Source organism: Protopterus annectens, chromosome 5.part0 (genome assembly GCF_019279795.1).
Source record: "Protopterus annectens isolate FY-2018-M chromosome 5.part0, PAN1.0, whole genome shotgun sequence".
NCBI classification, from domain to species: domain Eukaryota; kingdom Metazoa; phylum Chordata; order Ceratodontiformes; family Protopteridae; genus Protopterus; species Protopterus annectens.
Window position 1 is genome coordinate 1,263,484,579 of NC_056735.1, and position 10,773 is coordinate 1,263,495,351.

Consider the following 10,773-nt stretch of genomic DNA (forward strand, 5'->3'; position numbering starts at 1 on the left):
AAGCCACAGCACACTGATTTCTTTTCCCAAGGAAACAAATTGGTGCGCCATTTTCGGTGCTTTGCTCATTCCTCCACTGTGGTCCGATCTCGGAGCTGGTATATTTAAGTAGAGGGGGGCACAGCCCCCCACGTTGGGAGGTCCTTTGCCCCCCACTTTAGTTTAAGTTTAAAGTGTAATTTATTTATTTTTTGTCATGGAACAGTGATTTTTTCCCCAAGGAAAACAAATCTCTGTTCTGTGTTTTCATTAGCATTGTATTTCAAACTTTACGGTTTGATATTGCAACATTCGAACTCCTATGAGTCAACGTTGTAATATAGACCCTGTACAGGCAATCTATTCTTGATTGACACTGACATGTCTCCCCAGCTGTGTTATAAATGGCACAGATAGGACTCAACACCCTGTACGCACCACATGCCACAGATACCTCCACTACACTACCACAGTCGACAGAATATGCTTGGATACAGGTCTCCAAGACAGACACTAACTATGTTATGTAATATATGTGGCATACATGTCAACTGGTGCACCTCACCGGCCCTCTGCAGGAGGCACTCAGAGGATTGGCTGATGCATGTCACTCTCACCCTGAGGGTCACCACAGTGTGTCTGTAGATAGATGGCCTTCTGGCACATGGCAGGTGGCATGATACCACTGTACATACATCCCCTACACTTCCCATCTCTCCATGGACAATACCCAGGTACACACCTATGAACACCTGCACCGATGCACCCCAGTAATGTCAAATGTGTACGTGTGCAGTACTGAGAATATCAGTGTCTGTGTGCTAGTAGACCTGTAGTTGGGAATACCCTGAGGCCCTTCACACCCTCCGCACCACTCATTGCCATAGTTAGATGTGGCTGCTGCTGTACCAGACATTACATGTCCCTTGTTACGCTCCTCTCCCTAAGGCCTACCTGGGTCTTGCAGTACCAGCACAACAGTGTTGTACAAATGGGTTGATAGGCATGGGACACCCACTGAGTTCTGACAAGTGTGCATGTATGCATCTGTATATATATGTAGTGTACAGCATTCCGAGGCCACACACTCCTATTACAATTTGCATTGCCACATAGTATTGGGGATAGTGATGTTGCTGCCCATAGAAGAGGCATAACAATGCATCACCCTGCCATGCCTGTGGCATGTGCATTACATGCACATCCCTGTAGTAGCACTTTTGGGATGGACAAGGGGTTGTATTGCAGTCCTGGTCAATGTGTGATGGTGGGTATGTCAGAGTGTCATCATATGTTCCAGTGCATACAATATCAATAGTGGGCTGTGGGTGCTGGGTATACTGCCATTACACCATTGTACCTGTGGTACATGTCCCATGTACCACTGTATGGTGACCACTGTCACCATCATCCATATAGGTAACTGATAACACTATCCAGCCTAGTTATGCATGTGCTGTGTGCAACCTACCTGTAACACATTGAACACACTGACAAGGTAGTTAGCATTGATAGGCCCAGGTCTCTCAGATGTGTGTCTGACTGTTATGTGTTTGTCAATGTGTATATGACGGTATGTCACACTATGTATTGTCCATATACAACCATTACATCCCCCATTACCATATTGCACATCTCCAGGGATGTTCTGCATGTAACATGTAATCTGGAACACACCACATCCTAAAAGTTGTGTAGTTTGTGCAATTAAAGCCACACACATCAGTAGCACTACATACCTAGGTAGAGTTCTAGTCCCAGTGTTGCCAAGTAAGAGTGTGCGTGTATGTGGAGGGATCTACTTCAGCTTGCAGAATATACATGTCCCAGGGGGTCATCTGTCCAAGAACAGTGTGGAATATGCTAACATGTCACAGGTATCATCCTGTGGACATACATTCCATCACAATGACTGTTAGCTGTGTAAATGGCCTCTTTCCCACTGTATAGGTGTGCAGCAATACTGGGATTGGTATATATAGCTTGATGTGGCTGTTGTGGACACAGACAATATCATTGCAGTTACTGTTGAGTGTATCCCCCAGTGTAGCTGGCCGTAATACTGTACAGTTCATGTTAATAGGTTATGTATTTGTCTATCACACTATCTGTGGTTCTACAGCACCTCTCACCCTCCAAAGGGTAGGCGTGTGCCACCCACACCAGCACACATATGTTTACTGTGTTGAGGATTGCACTACATTGGGGAAGGGGACATATACCCTGCCGGTACCATCGTCAATGACCTCAAATTAGCGGACTGCTTATTCCACAATGTGTTGTTTTGTGTAGTCTGGCTTGGTGGAATTACATAGGCTATGATGGGTTCCTTGTACAGGTACATACATTCATGTGTACAGTATTGCCTGTGTAGTGCATTAACACCTATGCTTCTGTGTGTGTGTTATACACAAATATGTGGTGTGTACCACCCAGTACAACTCCCATTGTCCACTGTAGAAGGGCTGCTAACAGCAGCCACCATGCACTCACCTGTATACACCACCCCCAGACCTATTGGCCATGTGACACAGGCAGTAACTGTTATACAGACCTGTGACATGTGTTCAACTGTACCCAGGATATGGCACAGCCATGGTGTCACCACAGTGCCATACCCCTTGTGAGATATGACAGCGCACCATCCTCCTGCTGACACATGGACACCTACAACACAAATGGATAACATTATGGAGACCACAGTCACTCAGTGTTACTAACAGCTATAATGCATCATGGCTTGACAGCTACACTACCTGATATGTGCACATTAAACATTACTGCTGACAACATGTCACACAGCAATACATTGGTACACTGTATTACAGTCACTGTGTGCACCTGAACCATATTAGCCTCTTCCTGCATAAATGTCATCGATGGCAGGGATGTGGCACAGGTATCATCATATGCACAGGGTGTGTTGTTGGTTTGCCAGAGACCTAGGCTGGGCAATGCATTGGACACCATGTGTGTGAGTGAGGGGTTTTAATTACTGATATGGCCATGGTGATGTGGTGTGTGTAGGTATGGGTCACCCTAGGTGTGTTTGTATTGTGTGTGGGTATGCATGCACACAGTTCTGCCATGTGGCTGCCCTATACAGATGTTTGTTGGACAGCTGCGGACCATACCTGGCAGGGTGTGCAGATCACCTCCTCCAGCCATGGACACGTGAACTGTACTTGCCAGGGGTTCCACAGACATATCCAGGTACAAGCCTTGATATGCTACTCTCCCCTTATGATGACATATGTCCGCTGGAACCAGGTCCCTCCTGGGACTGGCCAGGGCCACATGCATGTGGCCTGCTGGGGTGTAGTGTGGACAGTGCCCCCCTGCACTACTGGGGCTGATACTGCAACTACATGAGTGGCTTGGTGTTCTTGCACATCCACGTCAACCTCCAGATGATGGTGTTGCTGGCCTACTGCCATGTGGCCATCACACCACTCCCACCACATGCTCTAGCACAGACAATCCATGGTCAAGGAGGCCCACCATCTCACCCCACCGTCTATCCATGACCTCTGTATAATAACGGAGGTCACCTGCAAGATCATGGATGTTGTCACTTACAGCTGAAAAAGCAGCCGTCTGCAGCCTCAGACTGTGTCTGGTGTACCATTCCATATGTGCCTGCGCCTCCTTTACAGCCTGAAACATGCATCTGGGGGTACCAGATGTGGCATGTCTATCAGGGGCATGATGACCACTGGACCTCCCATGAGCACCCCTGTACATCTGCATATGTGGTACCCTGCCGGACATCCGGCTATCACTGCTGTGTTCAGACACAGCAGTGATACCACACTGTCCTGTGCACTGCCACCAACCGCCAACTGTCCCTCTGCTATGGCCACTGGTGATGGGGTATCTATAGGCACTGTGACTGTGTGTGGGGATGGGGTATAACAGGGGGATGTCAAATGATGGCACAGTTTTGGCCTCTGACAACCCCGCCTATGCCTCAACACACCTATCATCATTTTTAGTGTCTGTATGGACACCAACATCAGATTGCATGCAGGAGGGACCATGACCCACCTTGCCACCTGTAAGGGGAAAACAAGAAATGCACTTTAAGACCTGCACATCATTGCTTAACAATACACACACAAACACACACACACCCACACACACACCCTGACATTCCACTATAATACCTACCTGTCCCTGAGTTTACAGACTGTTCCAAGTTTATTCTCTTAAGTTCCCCATCCTGCATCACACTTGGAAACTTACACTCATTAATACCAATCATTAATGTATCATTCTTCTAATTGCCTAGACAAGTGACCACAAAATATGACCTGTTACTCCATTACCTCTTTGACTTAATTGGAGTCAGTTTTACAAGGACTCACAGCTGTCATCCAGTGTTCATCCTGGGTTTGTCCAGACATCGTGAGCATGGCCCCCATATGTTAGGGGCTACTACAGTCACTCAATAATGTCACGCACTGGAGTGTCATACGTAACCATTGCTCAGTAGATGCAAGATCTGTTGCTCTATTAACTTATGTGGACAACAGTAATATTTGGATACACTCACTGGTGTTGTCTAGTAATTCCCCAATGCATCTGTAGTGCTGCATACATGGGTATCCTTTCACCTTTCTACTGATGCAGTTTTAACAGTATACCTGGTGTCTAGTTTCCCTCCCATTGCATGTTCCATGTTACATACCTTATTATACTATCAGCTTTCCTGAGATTACATATCAGACAAGTATTCCTGGTGTCTCATGTGTTAGTCCATGTCCATGTACTGCATGATTCCAAAGGGAAGTCAAGATGTATGAACAACCCCACATTCACACATGTGCATATATGGACACACACACAAACACACACACACATACACACACACATCCTACATGCAACAACCCCCCTCCATTCCACCAGATTGCACTTACAGACAAAATAACCCCCACCCCCCACACACATGCTTACAGGTGAGGTTGCACGAAAATATTACACACAGACCTCCCATTACCCATCTGTCAACATGCATAACATATGGTACTCAACAGCATGCAGTGCAGCTATAGTCAATCCATGATAGCAACAGTATACATGTGTGTGGTGCATGGGCTGTGTTAGTGGGTGATGCCCCTTCCCTGGAAAACACTGCACCCATGTACACAGTATTGCTGTGCACCTGTTCAGCACCCTGCCATGTACTGTGCACCATACCTTATAGGTGTACACACCATTGCTGAATATGTATTACTGTGTCAGTTATGTCTGCTCTGCTGCTCACAGCCCCTATGTGTTTGTCAGACACATACCAGGGATGATATGTGGACAGATGTCATTTGTGAATGCCCGATGTCTGATTTACAGATGTCATCATGAATGACCAATACGTTACAATTACACTGACTACCATCAAACCTTACCATGGCTATGGGGAGTGTACACACCCTTATTGATATGATGTTCTCTTCCTTGATATGCCATGGGACCACATTACTGCATATGTTAACATTACATGAGCCTGATATGTGACATATGTCCTGTACAATCAAATGCAGTGTCAAACAAATGTGTTAGTTGTACTGATGCTGATTGAGATGCATACACTTCGTGGGTGCATATGTGTGCACACCCTTATCATGATGGATTGTTGCACCTATTGTTATGTGTACTACAGCAGTCACTATTCCTGGCAGGGGTATTCTAGCATGGATCATCTGCATTTGTCAGTATATGGTCAGTCTGCCCTACACATGTCCCCCAACTCTGCATGATTGCAAGGTCAACTCATGTCTACATCCCTTGGAGTTCACACACTGCCGTCAGTATTGCTGTGGAGTCAGGGTTATGTCTGCCACAGTTCCTGACCCTGACTGTGTGCTGATAGAGCCATTCGTAGCATCCTTTGGTTCCTGGCTGTAGTGCACTGTTGTGTCATGATGACAACCCTCCCCACTTTCAGCCTTTTTGCAGATTCTTGACAACTATGGCCTACACATGTGTGTCAGTTTGCACTTGTAACAGCCTAGTCCCAGCTAATGAATAGCAAACATACAGGTGTGCACTTTCACGGAACAGATGGGGATGGTGGGCCTGAGGTGGGGTGAGGTGTTGGTTGTGCAGCACATGTATCATTCACGATTCTGTCTGTAGGTTTCCAACGTGGTCTTGGTACACCAGTACACAATGCAATGCATGACTTTTGGGGACTTCTTCTGTTATGCATACACTACCTGTAAAGAGGCCTGGCTGATGTTTCCTGTGGTACAACTGTCAAATCTGATTACCCTAACCTATGGGCCACACATTTGCAGAGTCTAGGCAATTTCTGACATGGGTACTGCACAGCCAGTACTTGCTAGACATTCCTGCAACCCCCTCAGTGTTGTGGCATGTTACTAGGCAGCCTGCATGACCAGTTTGGTACATGTGACATCATCTGTCTTGGATGGCCATCTGTTTATTTCCTACATTATTCCTGTCCCATACATCCTTGATACATACATGACTGCACTGTTTGCCATGGTATATGCAATGGCGAGGTATGGCTACATGTCCAACTCCTGGGTGCTACCTGTGGGGTATGGGGCCCATGCCATGGTATGTAAGATGTGTGCAAGCCATGGCTGTCTCTGTTGCAGGTAAGTGGCACATTTGATGGCCAAATGTCTTGGACAGCAGACCAATTCTTGGTGTGACATTAGGGATGTATACTTGCTGGAAGGTGCATTTCCATTACAAATGCATGCAGTCAGTACCTCAACAGCTGCTTCCACTATATTTTATCTGGAGTGGGTGTACACATATGCTTCCAGTGTTTGTGAAGGTATGTATTCCCCATATTTGCTGTCCTAACATATGATTCCATATTCGACATTCATTGCTCATGTTAGGACTACATTGCGGGTTGTAAGGGTTGTGGACCGCAGTATTGTGATTTGCCGTAATGTAGATCTGTAACAGTTGCCATTGTAATACTGGTATATACACTGCTGTAGCACTGCATAAGGGTGATGTTTCACACATGTCCCTACTGTAGTCCATTTGTCCCACCATTATGTTCATCTCTGTGCACACATTTTGCAATGACAGGATATTAGTTATATTGCAAGAGTCTGACATACCCGTCAGATACACCATCATGGTGACCACTGTGATGCAGTGCAGTTAACAGCAACAGTACGTGAACATGTCCAGCATGCATTATGGGTAGGTGTGTTAAATGGTTTACCTTTCAAACGTTGAAAATCATGTTTGTGAACAGCCAGTTGGGCGAACCGAAATGTCGATGAGTTTCGAACTCCACTGTCAAACACACAAGGCAAGCCCCCCTGCACCCCCTGTGCCCCCCACATCTCCCTACTTTACTATTCTAACTCCAAGGTCACACTACACTGGGGAAAGGGTCCATTTCCCAATCCCCACTATAGATCACTCTGCACCCAAAATGCCGAATCTGCAATGAACGAATGTCAATGTGCATTCACTCATTGCACATTCTATGCATTTTTTTCGGCTATCCGAAAACCTGAAAACATACTTCCGCACAACTGTATTTCAACAATTTGATTTTCAATGTTTCAAAGGTAAACCATGTTAAATGTGTGCATGGAATATACTATAGCCTTAACATGACCCGTGTATTGGCAGACCTGAACAAACACCATACTCACCAGCTACAGGCTGCTGCCTTGGAGGCATACCAGGAGGACCTACATAAGTGTGTGAGAGATGTGATGTCAGTAGCCACAGCTGTGGCATTGGTACAGGGTGGGTGCAGCATTACAGTACATCAGCAGTATAAGCCCACAATATGACAGCTTATGCACATCTGCTTATTACTACTATGCAGCAACAAACTATATATATATATATATATATATATATATATATATATATATATAGATATATATATATATATATATGTCATCACACATATGCCTAATCTAACTGTACAGATGCAGATAGATATGCAGCACTGGTCTACTGATGTGCCCTGTGGCCTTACCTGCACTCTCCTCTGTCATTGTGTAGGTATCACCCACCTCCACTATGCTCTCCACCAAGTGTTGTGTGTGCGGGTGGGCAGGTGCCCAGTGGCTGGAAAGGAGCTCCTCAACATGTGTCAGGGGGGATGGATGGCATGACCCCCCCCTCCCCTTTGTGAGCTGATCCCCCCTGACTGCAGCAGCATGCTGACGGGCATTGCAAAGTAGGTCTGTGCAGTGATGCCGGACCTGCTCATAACTGCAATTATGAAGGCCGATATAATTTACCCTGTGGACAATATTGTTCCACAGTGTGGTCTGCTCCTGCTGCTCATGGGCTGTTCAGCCAAACAACACTTGGTAGTGCTGCACCAGGTGTGTGATGATGACCTTATTCTCGTCCACTGTATAAACAGGAAGCCTCTCACGGGACATCTTGCCTGAAAGACATAAAGATGGAAACAGGTCTGAGCACCTCATACAGCAAGGTTCTTAATACACATCTCTGCCCCCCCCCACCATATCTGTAATAACAATCTGATCAGACAACTCAATAGGTATGTCTGCAGAATACCTACCATTGGGACATATATTGTATTGTATCACACTTTGCGCTATGTGTTTGTAGCCATGTTCCTTATGGGGGCACTATCATTGCTGGCCTGTTATGGACAATGTCACCTGCATGCCATTGTCAGGCCCACTATGGTTCCATATATCCATGTGGTCTGTTTGCTTTGTGATTACTGTACATCTGTTGTTTTGTGTTATTGGGGATATCTATGCATGCTGTTGGACATGATCCAGGAATGTGTGGACTATTACTACCCACATATGTTCTATAACAATGGCACAATAGCATGTTTAGGGAACAGTTGCCAGCAGAACCACCTCTCCCAGCTCATCTGGCCATGTTACCAGGCCACATCACATGTGGGACCCATCCTGTGGCCTCCTTATCTACTGGTCCTGCACTACCTTCAGGTGGAACCACCTCAGGGGATGGTGTCACCCCCACCGGGAGCACACACATACATGATCCTGTCAACCGATGTCAGGTCCAGGGTGTGTTGCATAGGGAGCTCCACAAAGGCTTGGGGGATGTGCTACACCACCTTGAGACCCTCAGTACACACTTACAGGGTCTACATGCTCCTCCTGCTCATCCTCCAGCCCAGGTACCTTCAGAGCCATTAAGCTGATGTTGTGACTGGGCATGGGTTAAGGCCTTGTTCCCATTGTTCCATATGGGGGCTCATGGGGCTTCCACATTGCAGACAACACTCCCCATCCAGGGTGTTTACCAACCACATGTGTCATATACCGCCCCTGTAGGCTGTCTTCTCTAGCTTCTAACCCAACCTACCTCCACAAATATACTTGCTAGCCTTCCCAAATTCCCAATCCCACCTTCACAAACAAGGGCAATGTGTTCCCAACATGGGGTTCACACGTGACATAACCATCCATTTTGCACACACTTAGGTTCATAGGTTCATAGGTTCATACTAGGCTATCTGCCCGAGGGCATTTACAAGCCTAGCCCATAGTTTTGTGGCTTACGCCACCCCTTTAGTATGGGGAACTATACCCATTATTTTGCTGTGCCTCTGTTGAGCAGTGACACTGAGGTAATCTCTGGGGTATATCTGCGATCTCCCATCCATTGGTCAAGATTTCTCTTGAACAAGGCCAGCGAGGTGCTCTGCCTCACATATACCGGGATTTTATTCCACAGCATAGGAGTCTTTGGGTGATGAATCTATCCCTCCAGCGCATCCTATTAATAGCCGTGTCGGTTTAAGTCTCCGCCCTTGTGGCTCTGACGGATCTAGATTTTTGAGGTGAAGCATATTCATCAAATCTGGGTTTGACATGGCCTTGTATGTTAGGCAAAGGTCACCTCTGAGCAAGCGGTAAGCGACTGAATAGAGCTGGAGTTCTTTCAGTCGGGCAGCATAGGACAGATGTTTGAGACCCTTTATCCTTTTGGTGAGGAACTTTTGTGGCCTCTCCAACTGCTGCAAGTGTCGGGTCAGATACATTCCGAATGGGGCATTGTACTCAATCATTGGTCTGATGAGTGATGAGTATAGGGAGACTATGACCTCCCTTGATCTAGATGAGAATCCCTTCATGATAAGGTGGTATTCCAACAAATTACTGGAACCACCACGATGATGATAAAAACTGTTTTATTTCAATAAAAACAAGCGCTTTCACGCACTAACAAGTGCGCTTCTTCAGGTTAATGATAAGGTGGGCAATGTAGAAGGTCTTCCTAACTACTTTAGCTACATGGGTGTCGAATGACAGGCTACTATCAACCTGGGTCCCCAGGTCCCTGATAACTTCTTCTATGCTCAGTGGATTGCCACCTATTTGGTAGCTAGGGGTAACCTTGCTTTTCCCGAAGGGTATGACTATGCATTTTTTGGCATTTAACTTTAGGCCATGGCTCTGGCACCAGTTATCCGTTTCTGTGAGACCCTTCTGAAGGATATCTGTGTCAGATGTGTTTTCTACTATGGTGCCCAGTTTGCAGTCATCTGCAAACTTTGTCAGCCATAACCCTCCTGTGTTTGCTTGTACTTCGGAAAAGTAGATGCCAAACAAGAGTGGGCCCAGGACTGAGCCCTGTGGTACACCACTTGTGACAGGCTTTGAGTCTGACATGGCGCCAGCAACTCTGACCCTGTGGGTTCTGTCACTCAGCCAGTTTGCAACCCATCTTGTGATGTATGGGTTAACATTTAAGCTGATGAGTTTTCAATGATACCAGTGGGGTATTGTATCAAGGCCTTCGCCAGATCGAGGTAGGCTG